Source organism: Fukomys damarensis, unplaced genomic scaffold (genome assembly GCF_012274545.1).
Source record: "Fukomys damarensis isolate Sample0158 unplaced genomic scaffold, DMR_v1.0_HiC HiC_scaffold_4, whole genome shotgun sequence".
Taxonomy (NCBI): Eukaryota; Metazoa; Chordata; class Mammalia; order Rodentia; family Bathyergidae; genus Fukomys; species Fukomys damarensis.
The window spans coordinates 50,810,773-50,826,231 of record NW_022900916.1 but is presented as its reverse complement, the minus strand read 5'-3'; the positions used below and the strand labels follow the sequence as shown (position 1 = coordinate 50,826,231).

At 37.8% G+C, this 15,459-nt stretch overlaps 2 long non-coding RNA genes across 3 annotated transcripts in view; one reads left to right on the top strand and one right to left on the bottom strand.

The window, feature by feature from the left end:
* Nucleotides 1–5,010, bottom strand: part of LOC104860651 — a 32,505-nt gene extending 27,495 nt beyond the window's left edge. For both annotated transcript variants that reach the window (XR_779753.1, XR_002025264.1), the window contains exons 1-2: nt 4,861–5,010; nt 624–874 (exon numbers count right to left, since the gene is read on the bottom strand). This is a non-coding gene — a long non-coding RNA (uncharacterized LOC104860651). The remainder of the gene's footprint in view (nt 1–623; nt 875–4,860) is intronic.
* The window catches only part of LOC104860649, a 25,980-nt gene continuing 15,074 nt past the window's right edge, over nt 4,554–15,459 (top strand). The window contains exon 1 of the long non-coding RNA XR_779752.1: nt 4,554–4,699. This is a non-coding gene — a long non-coding RNA (uncharacterized LOC104860649). The remainder of the gene's footprint in view (nt 4,700–15,459) is intronic.

The window sequence follows — 15,459 nt, the reverse complement described above, 5'->3', positions numbered from 1 at the left end:
ATATTTCTGTATTTAGTAATGAATGCAGGATGTTTTTCTTTCAAAATGTCTTTATTTTTCTCCATGAAATTCAGAATCGTTTTGTAAATGTCATAGATTTTTTATATTTTTGTTAAAGTTACATTAAATTTATAAACTGGGTCAGAACTAACATCTTTTATAGTTTGCTTCCAAAAGAAACTTTATTTAAGTATCCATACTTTTTCTCCTCTAAATTAGATTTATTCTTTAGAACTTAACCTTAAATTTTACTATGAGTTTTTACAACTTTTGAAAAAAACAACAACTGATTGCAGCTTTCTTTGGAAGAGTTAACAGGGAAAAATTTCCAAGAATATTGAAAAAAACAACAACATGAGAGAAAACTTCAATATATACATAGTACAAGATAAAAGAAGAACAACCAAATATTATTGCACTAGTACAAGACTACCCCTAGCAAAGAAAGATCCAGCAACAGAGCAGTATGGCAGGACTTAGTATATCATGAGTATATTATGACTCTGTGTGTGTGTGTGTGTGTGTGTGTGTGTGTGTGTGTGTGTTATCCTTTCACTTGTAGCTTTAATATCCTCTCCTTGCCTACACTGAACTTTTCCTTCACAAGCTCCTGTGTCAGTTACCTTCGGTTTGGACTGAGGGAGGCACCAACAGCGGGAGGATGAAAGAAGCCAGGAGCCTCCCCTCAGTAATTCACTCCTGTCCTCAACTCTATTTCATGGACTTCTGCACTTCCTCCGTGTCCTTCGGGGCTCCGACACCGGCTGGGCAGCTTTTCTGTTGCTGGTCTCACTTCTTATGGAGAGCTCTGTCTTAGGGTCCAGTGCCGACATAATGGTTTATTTCCAATTCCTATATTTTCCATTTGTTTCTGCTTTGTAAGTGGAAATAATGTGTACTTAAATGAGATAATATTGACAATTTCACCATCTTTTGTATATAAAATCCTTAAAACAAATTATTTTAAAGGCATTATTATTTACATAAAACTGTGTTATAGAAACAAAAACCAACTTCCTAAATTCAAAGTTTATTATTTTTAAGTTTTATAAGCTTAGGGGGGAAAGTGTATATAATAAAGGGCTACTATTTATATTAAAATGTTCCTGCCAAACAATATAATAACAAACACTACTACAGAAAATAGATTAAAAGGATAAATTAAACATTTAAAAACAATACTAGTAATTATTAAAGCAAAATCAGTTGTTAAAATAATGCACATTTGAATTACAAAAGTCCTCATATATATATCTGGTATTAAAAATTTAAAAAAAACTCCTTGAAATTGGTTAGATATGTAAATATAAGCTCTCATTTGAAGTGTGGAAAATAAATCCATACAATTTTTCTAAAAGGAAATTTGAAAACTGGAAGGTATAGAAAGGTATAGCAGGTATAGAAAACACATATAGTCCTATAAAATAATTTCTGAAAAACATACAAAGGCAAAAAATGCATGTTATATGGTTGGTTAGATTATTGATAAATGTAAGCAACCTAACATCCAAGAGTAGGACATTGATTTTAAGTAAATCATTGTATAAAAGTGCAACTCTATGAAGTGTAAGTTTTTGATATAGAAGAGTATCTACTGGAAAGAAAAATGTTATAAAAACATATATCATTAAAATCTAGAGAAGTACACACCAAAATACAAATAGGTTTTATGAAAGAAAAATAAGATTAGTAAATATTTAATTTTCTATATCTCTTTCTCTTTGGCATATTTTTTTTCTATTTGGTATGGATTATTTTTAAAGAATAAGAATATGTTAAAGCTTAAAGTTCAAAAGCTTACTTTTCACTTTCCAGAATTTAAAAATAACAGGTATAACTGGAGCATCTCTTTGTAAAATGGATGGATAGACCCAAAAATATTTCATCTAACTATAAAGTATCCCAAATTGTGAAGTGTGCTTCTCAGAATACAGGGAGGGAGAACTCTAAACCAACTCTAGGAGCATTGATGTATCCTCAAAAATATTTCAGTTGCTGTCAGAGGGATACATAGTTCTAAAAAGGAAAATAGGCCCTACTTAGTCACTGCTCCAGGTGGAATTTTCCCAAGCTCTTATTTATTAATTTACCCTTATTTCTTTGTATCCTCCAATTTTTGTGCAAGGCCAAAAAAGAAAGATTTGTCTCTCAGTGCATAAAATTAGAGATTTTCGCAATGACCTCAACTTGTATTTCTTAGAAAGATGAAGACTTTTCATCACTTTGGGACTCCCCTCATCTTGCTTTTACCTGGTAAGTTATCCTCTCATGTTTACCTTTTGCTGCTGTTATGGTTGGTAAGGGATGTTAAGAGAACACATTGGACAAGATGTTTCCCATACTGATTTCTCCACACAAATCTCCCGTGGCCTCTCTCCCAATTAACTGCAACTATGTGTATTCATTTGGCATATTTTTCTCCAGCCCATCCCTGTCCTCATCCTTCAGTAAGATGCCTTAGCACTGATAATTTCATGTTCTATCTACTGCCAAACATTTTTCTTTGACCTTTACTCTTTAGGAACTGTTAACTGAGGTGCTTTCCCATACTGACCCTGCAACAAATTAATCACTTTACCCTCACAGCAGAAAGGAAAACAAAGCAGTGATCATACTTCAGAACTGGTATTTAGATTTTTTTTTCTAACTGAGTTTATCGGTACTTTTTAGGTATACAGTACAGTTGCATTCATCATTGGGTACCTTTACATGACAGGTCTTGGTTCTCATTTTTTCCCCTTGTCCCTGCCCTTCCTTCACCCCTCCTCCCTTCCCTATTTACAAATACTTTATTTTTTATTTTTTCTCATTTTTTCTTTTCCCTTATTCCCTTTCCTCTACCCTTCCCACTTTCCCTACACCTTTAGCCCTTTTCTTCCTATTTCACATTGTCAATTATGCACTGCAAAAGAAACCATCAATGGAACTAAGAGAATGGAACTACAATGTGGGAAAAAATTTTACCTGCTCCTCAGACAAAGGACTCTAACCTAGAATATATAAAGAACTCAAAAAAAAACCAACAAAAAAAAATGAGCCCCCCCTCCAAGTACAAAGACCCAGTTCAAAAATGGGCATCCGAAATGAACAGACATTTCTCAGACAAAGAAGTAAAAGCATCAAGTAAATATATGAAAAAGTGTTCCACATCACTGGTCATTTGAGAGATGCAGATGAAAACAACACTGAGATGCCACCTTACCCTACAAAGAATGGCTGCTATCAAGAAATCAAACAATAACAAATGCTGGTGTTGTTTTGGGGAGATAGGAACTCTTCTGTATTGTTGGTGGGAGTGCAGACTGGTGTAACCATTGTGGAAATGAATATGGAGATACTTCAAAGAGCTTGGATTAGAAGTTCCATTTCCCCCAGCCATCCCTCTGCTGGGTATCTTTCCGAAATAATTAAAAGAATCATATCACAGTGATATATGTGCAACTATGTTTATAGTGGCACAGTTTGTAATAGCTAAAACTTGGAAACAGCGCATTTGCCCATCAGTTGGAGACTGGATAAAGATGTGGCTTTTCTATAAAATGGAATTCTACTAAGTCATAAAGAATGAGAAATTAGAGTCATTCATAGGAAAATGGATACATATTGAGGATATATTCCTAAGTGAAATAAATAGGTCACACATGTATAAATACAGAATAGTTTCTCTGGTGTGAAAAACTATAATGGTACATAAGATCCTAATGGTATTTAGAATTTAATTCAATAATTTTTGATACCTGTTACAGTCTGTCTACTAATAATGTAAATTCATTAGAGTCAGTATCTTAGTCACTTTGTCACTGGGACAAAATACAAGGCACCTACAGTTTAGAGGAGAGATTTATTTTGGTTCATGTATACAGCCCATGGTAGGCTTGCTACAAAGCAGTAAGACATGGCAGAGAGGCACGGGCTCAAAAGTTGTTCACATCAGGGTGGCAAGGAAGCAAGAAGGAGTGAAGGGAGGAGCTGGGGAAGGAAACAAATCCCTCCAGGCCACATCCCCAGTGAGTGTTTCATCCAGACCTCACAGCAAGTCAGCTTTCAACCACCACAATCCAATCACCTTCCCCGAACCTCACCTGTGAGCATATCTTGGGATACATCTAGCTACAAACCATAACAGTCAGGGAAACTACTACCTCTTTTATCACTCACATAATTCACCAAGTATGATACTCATCATTGAGGATCAGATTAATGGCTGGTTGAGTCAGGAGCACCGCCCCCATCGCTCCTGAGAAAACTTTGAGGCCTATTTAGGCTGGAATAATCCGCCCCCTCAGGTGTGTAGAGCTCTGACCTTAGACAGATAAACTGTTCCTCTGAAAAGCCTCCAAAGTCCTGACTCCATTTGCCTCAGCCACTAAAGCATACAATCCAAAAACTAACATGTGGCCAATAAGGGTATGCCAAATATCCTGACTCCACCCTGGTTCCACCCCTGCCTTACCCTATCCAATAGCAATCCAATGGCGCCACTCTGGCTCCACCCCCACCTACCCTATATAAACCTGTGCATTTGCTGGCTAAAGCAGAAGTGTTCCAGAAACCTCCCTGGAGTCTGCCTGGTGATTCTGCCCTTGCCCTTTCAGTCCGGCCCCCTGAACCCTGTTCCAGGAGTGGGCTCACAGAGGAAAACAACGATTAGTGCCTGAATGAGGGACTCCCATATACTGGGTAAATACTGAAGTTTCAGGTAAGGATCCCTATTATTGGTAATGTCATGAGGCAAGAACGGCAGATACAGGCTGCCTTAGTGAAGGGTCTTTATGCTGTAAAGGTGTCCTAGGTGTTTCCAGCCCCAAACTCAGGCGAGTGTAGGGCCCCCTGTGCGCTCTAAAGATGGAAGACAAAAACCTCTTAGTAAAGATGGTGGGGGTGGCGGGGTGGGCTCTCTTCTGCTTTCTTCTTCCCCAAAGGTGTGAGCCCCGCCCACTGGTCTCTCACTTCCTGTTGATGACGTGGCCCCGCTAAAACCCCCTCCTCACTGGAATAATGGTCATCCGGAAGAGCCTACCTTTTCCGGTCTAAGATGGCGGCCTCCACCTTGTACGCCGCCACCTCACTTGTCGGACGAGGATAAACAATCCTTTGATAGGGCCTTAGTAGCTTTGGGCTCCTGGGCCTAGGAGCCGCCCAGCCTCCTCCTCCAGCGCAGGTGAGAGCTCCAGAAAAGTTTCAGAGGGAAAGACCTGCAGCTTCAGGGCGCCGGGGCCTGCTGCGAGGAGCTGGGAGGGGAGCCTGGTCGGAGGCCAAGTCTGACAGCTACTCCGTGGCTGAAGGTCCTTTTGTCTTCCCGGACTTCTGATGTTCCAGTCTCCCAGTGCGGATCCTGTTGCCCTGGTGGCTCACAGCACCACTCCCTGGGGCACGTTAGGGCCCAGCGTTGCGAGCGAGCGCAGGGAGGCCAGAGAGATGGGGGCTGCTTGGTCCCCGGCTTGTGGCCCTGGGGGCTGACTGCTCCCCGGGCCTTCTTGCCGAAGAGCCTTTGATCTCTACTTTGTAATCTTATGCTTCACCCCCGCCATAAGAAAGATTTTGAAATTTTCGCCCTTTATTGCTATCATCGTTTCCATGGTGGCAGCTATTTCCGCCACAACAGCGGCAACAGTCACCTCACAAAATCAAATGGCAACAGCAGCAACAGTCAACCAGCCAACAAAAAAAATCACCCAAGTTTTCAAAAAGACCGACCTGCGATTTCAAGATGTCTGCGCAGCTGAACTCAATTTACAAATCCAATTAAACTTGGTTTGGGAGGAATTAATACCCAGGTGTTAGGTGTTGTAACTTTAGATAATGTGTGGGATACCATTTGGTCAAAAATTCAGGCTGGATGGAATAATTTAAGTAGTTGGATACGTGGATTGATATTGGGATCCCCATATATATTAACCTTGTTTGGCCTATTGTTATTGTTCTTTATTTTAAAGATCAGACGTGCCAGTAACAAAATCATAAAAATGTGGTCCTGTTGGCTGAGGCTCTGGTGTCAAAGACAAAAGGGGAAACTGAGGATCAGATTAATGTCTGGCTGAGTCAGGAGCACCACACCCATCTCATGAGAAAACTCCGAGGCTCATGAGTGTTGGAATAATTTACACCCCCTCAGGTGTGTAGAGATCTGACTTTAGACAGATAAACTGTTCCTCTCAAGAACCTCTAAAGTTCTGACTCCATTTGCTTCAGCCCCTAAACCATACAATCCGAAAACTAACATGTGGCCAACAACGATGTGCCAAATATCCCAACTCCACCCTGGCTTCAAACCTGCCTTACCCTATATAAGCCTGTGCATTTGCTGAAGAAAGCAGAAGCATTCCAGAAACCTCCCCGGAGTCTGTGTGGTGATTCTGGGCCTTGCCCTCCCAGTCTGGGCCCCTGAACCTTGTTCTGGGAGGGGGCCTGTGGACGAAAACAACACATTGTATTCAGATACAACATGCTCCCAAGTTGAAACCCAGTGCATCTTTGTGGACGCAAGTTTAGAGAAAGGACAGAAGACACTTTGCCTGTCTTCATGAAATTTATATGTTACTGCACACAGTCTTTTCTCTGCCTACATAGAGTTCACAAGTGTGACATCCTAATATGTTAATTTTATTGGGAAAAGTATACAAATACTTTCAATATAATGTTGGAAACATTTTTTTAAAAGAAAATATCTAGGCTGTAGAAGCCTAGAAAAAAGTCACTTGAATGTGTTTGACGGGCTCAGGCTCTCTGGGAAGGAATAGTTGAGAAGAATCCTGAAAGTGGTTGGGGTGTGTATTAGTCAGCTTTCCCACTTCCGAGATGCAATAGTGGATGCCCAGAATGTAAGAAGAGGCTCTATTCGGTTCATTGGATTCGGTTCATGATTGACCAGCTCCAAGGCAGAATTATCATGGTGGAAGGGGTGTTGAAGAAGAATTCTTTTGCCCATGGTGGTAAGGAGGTAGAGCAAGGTAGCACCAGAGAGAAAGAGGTAAAGGAGCAGATATCCTGAAGTTCCTGCCCCCACAATCCACCAGATACACCAAGAATGTCCCCCTCCAATCCCCTGGGTGGCTTCCAAGCCAGTCAGGTTGACACAAATTTAACCAATACAGGATGTTAGCTAGTTGAAAAAGCAAATGATCAGTGCATTAGCACAAACCCTAGTTGTATGTAGGAGAAAGGTAAGTGGCAGAACTGGCTACTTATTTTTTTTTTTTTTAACCAAGTGCTTCTGCTTAGCGTGCTCAGGAAGCCAGCTGTGGAAAAGAGAGATGTGTGTAGGGCCCTTTGCAACCACCAGCAGGATCACAGGATTGAGAGATGGAGGCTCTGGCAACTTGGAAAGACTAGCTGCACCCTAACAGGCAGGAGAATCCTGGTTCCGAAGCCGGTATACCCCAAGGGTCAAATCTGCTGATTCTCCAAGACAAGCTAGAACCTTAAAGGTTAAATGCGAATGCTTATAATTTTAAAATATTTAGTTCCACTGATACCAGAGCAGTCTTCTAGACAAAAGTTCCTGACAAACTGTAACAGATTGGCAAATATCATCCAAAAGAATAACTTTCCTTGTGTGCTTTGAAGTAGTGTTACAGTGCAGAATTAACAGTTGTTTTGTAAAACAAACTGTTCTTGAGTGTTCCTACTTCAGAATTCTCTGCAATGTTCACAGTCTTTAAAAAGATGTTCCCTTTGTTATACTTTACTCCAAAGGATCTCAAAGAGTGTTGATTCTATAGAGTCACCTGTGAGATTTAAACAGAGTATAGCAGAGCTACTCAAGCTTGTTCAGTCAGAATCTACGGGATTCTGAAGCTGAAATCCATAAGCTCAGAAGAGATCCACATGCATAGCTGAGACTTACTATGTTCATTTTGGGGATGTTTTCTTGTGTATTGCTACAAAAATGAGGGATAAATGTAAAGTTTTTTGTCAAGTTTCTATATAATCTAGTGATAATATCTCTTGTAGTTAAAAGTTTCACACATATAAAAGAAATAGCAATATACAACTATAATTCTTTTTAAAATAGAAAAAGTAATTGACATTAACATATGTGATAAGTAAATTAAATTTAGCATCATATGTTTGTGATATCAAATAGACAGCAGAGAAAGAATAGTGCACACCTGAAATATTAATTACCCTGCCTCTCAAACCCCACTTATAGTATAAACATAGCTATAGATATTTGAGGAAACCTGCCTAAGTATAAGAGATGCTGACATTTTCTAAAAAAAAGTTCCTAGACATGCATAAATTATTGGAAAATAAATTTAAATATTCTAGGTCTAGAGAAATGTTGATAAGAATTGTCTTAAAGTGATAAGTATTTGGCTTGTTGGTTTTTATAATGTCTTTGATGGAGTCATCCTTTCAGAGAGCCTTTGTAGCATTTCTGGAGACTCCTATAATTATCTAACAGTAAGAGAATGTCTGACAAATGATACCATGTGTGCCTGATTACCAGATTATGGTAACTTTGGAAGAACTACCTTTCACTAAATGTTTACAAGTTTGGTTACCATAACAGCATAACATTGGTCCTTTACCTTTAAAGAGATAAAATACTGTATTTTTCTTTATCCTGAAGAAGCTTAAAGCATGGTAGCTGTCCTGTGGCATCTAATTCCAAAGTCAGTGCAAATGTGGACAGATAATAGGAACAAAAGAATACGAGCAACAACCCTGTCAATCACAGGGTTATCTTTCTATTCCTAATTTAGGTCGTTCATCTATTTTGCCCATATTTTTCCAGTTCAGTGGACCTTCCAGTTATGACCAGCCTGACATACAAACAACTTGGGTTATGACCGGAATTTTAGTTTGAACTTAGATCAAAGTCTTTAGTTATGACCCAAATGCTGGCTGCTTGTGCTTCCAGATGGTCTCAGTTACAGATTTAACCTTTAAAGGGTTCTGGACGGAACATTAACTGAGAAATCCTGGGCCACTGTCTCTCTAAGGACTGAGATCTGTCTATATAGAGGAGAAAACTTTGAAGGCTGGGTAGAGGAGCCTGAGCCTTCAGTTGACCGACATGAGTTACAACGTGCCTTTGTGGATGAATTGAGTTTGTAAATCAAAGGTCCACTGCATTGCAAAAAGTTGAAAACTGTAAAACTATTTTACATATTAATAACTATATTTTAATATGATCTTAAATACAAATATTTTGTTAAATTACAAGATATATAAACTTTAATATATATTATGTGTGTGTATGTGAGTGAGCCAGAGAGAAACAAGGTTGGCCTTAGTACTAAGCAAGCATTCAAACAGTTGCCACATGAATTCAGAGCCTATTTGTCTTTCAAAACTGACATACCTCACACTACCTGTGAAGAGGAAAAGTTATAGGTTAATAGGGAAGTATGAATTTAAAGAACAAAGAATCATTTTTAAAAGTAGATGAAGTGAAATAAACCAGACACAGAAAGAAAAATATAGCATGATATCACTTACATACGGAATTTTTAAAAGTTGAGCACATAGAGAATAGAACAGTGGTTATCCAGGGCTGGGTGCTGACACAAATTGGGGACGTGTTGGTCAAGGGGTGTCCAAGTTGCAGTTATGTAGCATGGTCTAGAGATCCTCACCGTTTTTGCATAAGCTCTTCCTCTAGCATTGGTTTTTATGCTTCCCTGGAATAATGGCAACTTGCTTTCCTACTCTCCATTACATCTATCTGAAGTTCACCTTGATTTCTTATCTAGATCTTTTTCTAAATTATTATAATCACAGCCTTGGAAAGCTCTTGCACTGGTCTTCTCTCAAAATTGACTGTCCGAAGCATAATCCTGACTTAATCTAGATAACCTATATCTCTATGCCTGAAGTTAAAAGGTGCTAGCACTGTTTTACACATAGAATGTCTGATTTGACTTTAATGATCAAAAATCTTGATTAGATATTCAAACATGTTCAGGAATCTATCACTTGGTGAGCATGTTAACTTTATCAAGCTCCAAATATTTAGTCACATTAGTTTTCTTTTGCTGCCTTTACCACAAGCATTTTCATTTAAAACAACAGCCATTTATTATCTCATAGATGAGTAGCAATGTGCAGTTGGAAGTGTTCATTTCACTTGATCAGCAATGAAACATGCTTATTCATGGTGGCTCTGGAGATTAAACTGACAGTCTTCCTGCCTTCCTGTGGGATACACACCCATCTCGATGTCTCTATGTCTCTCAGTCTCTGTGTGTGTGTGTGTTTTACTTTTGACACAAGGTCTTGCTAAACTTCACAGACTGGACTGGAATTCAAGATCCTCTTCCTCAGCCTCATGGAGGGCTGGAACCGCAGGCATATGTCACCAACCCCTGCTTAAAGAATATTTTAACATAAATGTCGCTCTTCTTTTGGAAGTAGTCTCCATTCTTGACTTCCTTGGGGATTGCACTTTCCAGCTTTTCCTGACTTTGCTTTTCTGTTTTTGTTATCGGAATCTCTTCTCTACCTGCACTCTTAATGTTGAAGTGGTCCCAAGTCCCATCTGACTCAATTTGATTTCTTCCTTGTGTTTTCCCTGGGTGATTATATCCAGTCATATGGCTTTTAAAATATAATTTACATGCTGGTGAATAAAACATTTGCATTTTAACCAAATTTTCTCAAAACCTTCCATTATATATTTCCTTTTATTTAGTGTTTTTACTTTAATGTCAAAATATATTCCAATATAATGCATGCAAAGACAGCTCAATGGCTCAGATTTTAAAAAGGAGGTTATTTTTTGTCACTTCTCATTTTCTCACCTCTGATACTTAATCCATCTACAGGTCTTGTGAAAATCTCAAACTGTTCCACCCCTTCCAATTTCCACTGTTGTCATGCTGGTTCAAGCGATCCTGTTTCTTTTAGACAGTGCAATAACTTCCTAACTGACCTTCCTAAATTTATTCTTGTTCCTCCCCAATGCTTTATCTATACAACCACCAGAATAGCCTTCTTAAATTAAATCAGGCCATGCCATTCCATGGCTTTATCCCTTTAATGGCTTCTCATTAATTTTGCACAAATTACAAAACTTTCAAGATAGGCCATTCTTAGACATTCTTGTCTTTGGCATAAAACTGAAATATTTCTTTCCTCTTATCATTGTATTTTCTTCAGAGCATTTGTGAAAGTCAATCACATCTTGTTTATTTAAAAAATAGTACAAATTATTTAATGCCTACAGTAAGCCTTATATTATCTGGGTACTTGTTAATTATCTACATTCTTCCCAAAAAGATGAGCTCCATGAGCCAGGACATTTTCTGTCTTATTTAAAGTTTTATCCTCAAAGTAAGCTTTCCATAAGTATAGTACTTGTTAAAAGGACTAACGAATTAACTATTGATGGCTAATAGCATTTTTTATATTAAAACAAGCATTTTAATTCAACTTTTCATAGGTAACAAAAAGCTAAGTTCTAAACTTGGCCAGGTTCATCCAAGTGACACATCCGGGTACACACATCCAAGTTCATCTCCTCCAGGGGCAGGAGATTAGGGCATAGTAAAGAGGCTGGACAACAGGGCATAGCCTGTCAGTTATGGAAAGCTGTCAAATGACAGTGGGATGCATGTACAGAACAGCCTCTGCGCGCCCAGGTCTGACCTCAAAAGAAGATATGAAAGATGGCGTCCGTTGACTTCGCTGCCACTGCCCTCTTTTTCTTAGAAGTAGCCCATTCTGTGTGCAGGGCAGATCTTCTCTTGTCTTCACAGCATTTCTTCTTCTCTTTGTGTACTTATTTTTCTTATCTTTCTTTTTATCTTTAGATAAGTGTTAGACTTTCATATTCATCAGTTGTCCCTTCCAGTTCTTTGAATGAAGCAGCACGAGCACGGAAAGGACCATGGGCCATCACGCAGCCTGGTGGCCATTTTGTCCTCTTAATTATAAAGAAACTGTAATCTTCATCATTTAAACTGGCTTCTGAGGGTTAAAGCACTATCAAAAACATGCCAGAAAAATAAGCATACACTGAGAGTATACTGAGCAAACAGATTGTCCTGGACAATCCAAACTGCATGTTCACCCTGCTAAATAGCACTCTACAATTACAAATGCTTTGCTTTGATTCTCCAAAATGATTTTAAAATTAAGTCAAAGTATTTCTAATAAGCATATTTGTCACATATGAACCTAAATGAAACAAAAAGCTATAAACTGATACTTGGTTCTGTGATAAAGATAAAAACTAACAAACACATCCATGCTTACTGGGTACCAGGTGATAGCTAAGTGATTTATGTTAACTCGTTTAATCTCCCAATAAGCATATAAGATGAATGTTATTATCATTCTAATTAGTGAGACAAGAAAATGGAGGCACAGAGAAATTAAGTAACTTGTCCAAGGTTACACAGCTGTTGAGTAATAACAGCGGCCTTTGTGGCCTCCACAGGCAGTACCTTGTTCACTTAGTTGCCTGTGTTACACCTAGGAGTCTAACTGCTCCTTTCCACAGGGGACTGCTATGAGGTAGGCTGTGTAATGGTTGAAGGGATGATTACGAACCGGATGTAGGTGCAGAAATGGCAAGGAATTTCAATCGTGCTCCAAAGCACGATTTGGATCTGCCTAAAATGACCTTTATCCTCGATGACTCTCATTAGAGAGAGAAATGGGGGTGGGAGAGACAATGAAAATATTACAATCAAATACAATTTTAAGCTATGTTTAAGTTTCTTCCTCTTATGGAATGAATTCTGCTGAGAGATGAGAATGAACCACTAAAAAGGATTTCCACATTTTTTTTTCTTAATTGAACGTGTTGAAGAATAGCTGTCTTGACCTATACAATCCTGGTGGTTTTACATAGGAAAATATTAGAGGAGTGGTAAGTTAAAATTTCTTAAAGTTTCATAAATTAAAGTCTATTATCAGGGTAGATCAACAAGATAGCTATGTTCCAGAGCATAATTTTTTCCCACAGTTTGTCATATTGTATTGTCATAAATAATCAAATGATTAATTTAAATTTTCTCTGATTTCTGTATTTTTGTTTTTATTTTAGCCAATTCAAAATTACTATAAATTCTTTTCCATTGTTTCCTGGTTTTGAACTTAAAAACAAATTCATCCCTTGTGAGAGGATTCCATTGAGTTATTTTGTGTTTGTTTTTCTCCAGAAGGGGTCATACCTGGTGTGTTTTCCTAGGAATGAAATTGTCTTTCTGTTGTCTTTATTGTTGGCTGAGTTCATATTTTTGATCTGTGCTTTCTTTACCTTACTGCTTTATGGTTGTTGCTCACTATCATTGGTTTCTGAGACATGTCTTTGATTTTTTTGCCTCAGTATCGCCAATCAAATATCACTAGTTAGTTGATTTTTAATATCAAGTACTTTCCTCTTTATAGGCAAGGCTCATGACTTTACATTTTCTGTATATTTTATTGCTGTTGTTTTTCAGTTATAAACTATATTTCTTTTTGTTGTCTTAATATTTGTTAAATAGATTGCATGGTAGTTTTTAGTTATGCCCTTTCCCATTGAATGTTGCTAACATTTGTTCTCTTATTTTGTGGTGTTTCCTGGCTTTGGATTAATTCATTAGAAGTCTGAGATGAGTCTGATATTTTACCTCTTTTTAGTTACCCAGACACACACACTCATACAAAAACACACACAAACACAGAGACTTCTTCCTGACTCATCTTTTTTACCTTACAAAGTTTAAAATTTCACCAGTTTTATTTTAGCTTAGGTTGCTATAGAAAATTTTCTTAGACTATATTGTATCCTTTAGATCTCCAATTCAATTCTTTATGTTGCTTGATTATACTTTAAAACATTTTTCTGTTGTGTTAGTTAAAAAAACTAATTTAAGTATATTCATTATTCTTTTGCTAGATCTTTTTTTTTTCATATAGGGAATCGAACTCATGGCCTCGCACTTGCCAGGCAGGCGCTGTGCCACTGAGTTACATCCCTGGCCCTGCTAGATCATTTTTACCAGTCTCTATTATTCCTTTTAATTACTCTACTAGCAATATCTTTTCTCTTGTATACTCATCATAATTACATCCTTTGCCTAATAGTTTGCTACTTTCATGTATCTCTTATACTGTATAACTGTCTAACTTACTAGTTCTATGATGATGGCTTTTGCTTTACATGTTGTTTTCTTGTTTTATTATTTATCTCCTATCCAGTTTTGTTGTTTTATTATATTTTTTTCTTAATGGCCTTGTTTCATTAAGTTAATTTTCTTATAATCTCCTATGGAAGAGAAAATAAATTATTCAAAGGAACTGTCTTCTGATCTTGGGTTTTTCTTTCCAGAATATACTGTAGTTTCCATTTTTTGTTCCTTTCTACTAGTTTTCGTGTATACAATTTTTGGTAGTTGCCATTCTGTTTCTAGTTCGTTTTGCATGTGTCTCACAAATGAATTTCTTAGAAATTTTAAATGCTTGTACCAGTCACTTTCTCATCTCTGAGATATAATACACAACACACATGTTGTGGACTTATTCTTGCTCACAGTTTTCAGAGGATTCCTTCCGTTGTTAGTGGGGTCCAAAGCAGACATAGCATCCCGGAAGACTGTGGTAGAGAAAAGCTGCTCAACATATGGCAGCCAAGAATCAGAAGACCAGAAGAGGAGCCAGGGACAAGAATGTACCTAGTCCAGGCCACGCCCTCCAGTGACCCACCCCCAACCAGGCCCTGCCTCCTAACAGCACATTTAGCTTCTGTACTCATGGATGGGTGAATCCACTGGTGAGCCCAGTGCTCCCACGACTCCACACACATGAGATTTTGGGGGACATTTAACATCGAAATCATAACAATGGTCACATACAACAGGATTAAATTATCTTCTGTCTCTTTCTCTTCTATCTGGGATATTTTAATTTTTCTTCTGAGTTCCTGTTTAACCCTAGGGATTAACTCTACCTGTTCATTCTCGGACCGAATCTCTCCAGATTGGAGTGGGAAATATGCACTGTGGGATATTCTTAGAAATGTTACAGGAACCTTTTCTCTCAATATCAGTAAGTCTACTTCAACATTCAGTTTCCCAGAATAATTGATCTATTTATTTGTCCTGTTCTCAATATACAAATTTATAAATGGTAGATGATTTTAATTTTTGATTAATTTTGTAAAGTGATCGATGGCCATTGGGTAAAATTTTAACTAAAGTACAAAAATTGATGAACAGAGGGAGAAATCCATACGTGCATATGTAATTTTTTAATTGTATAATTCCATGTTTTGATACTTATTGATTTTCAATCAACTATCCTTACTTGAAAGTAAATAGCTAACTTATGGCATCCTAAAATATCTAAAAAACATTTCACTTCTTGCTTGTGATATGCACTAAAATGTGTACTGCATAACCTTCATTTCATGAAATGGGAAAACAGACACCAACATATGTTGATGTCCTAAGTGATTTTTGATAAACTCTGTGGATAGGGAGCAATAATGCTCTGTGAGCAGTTCTACTGACACACACACAC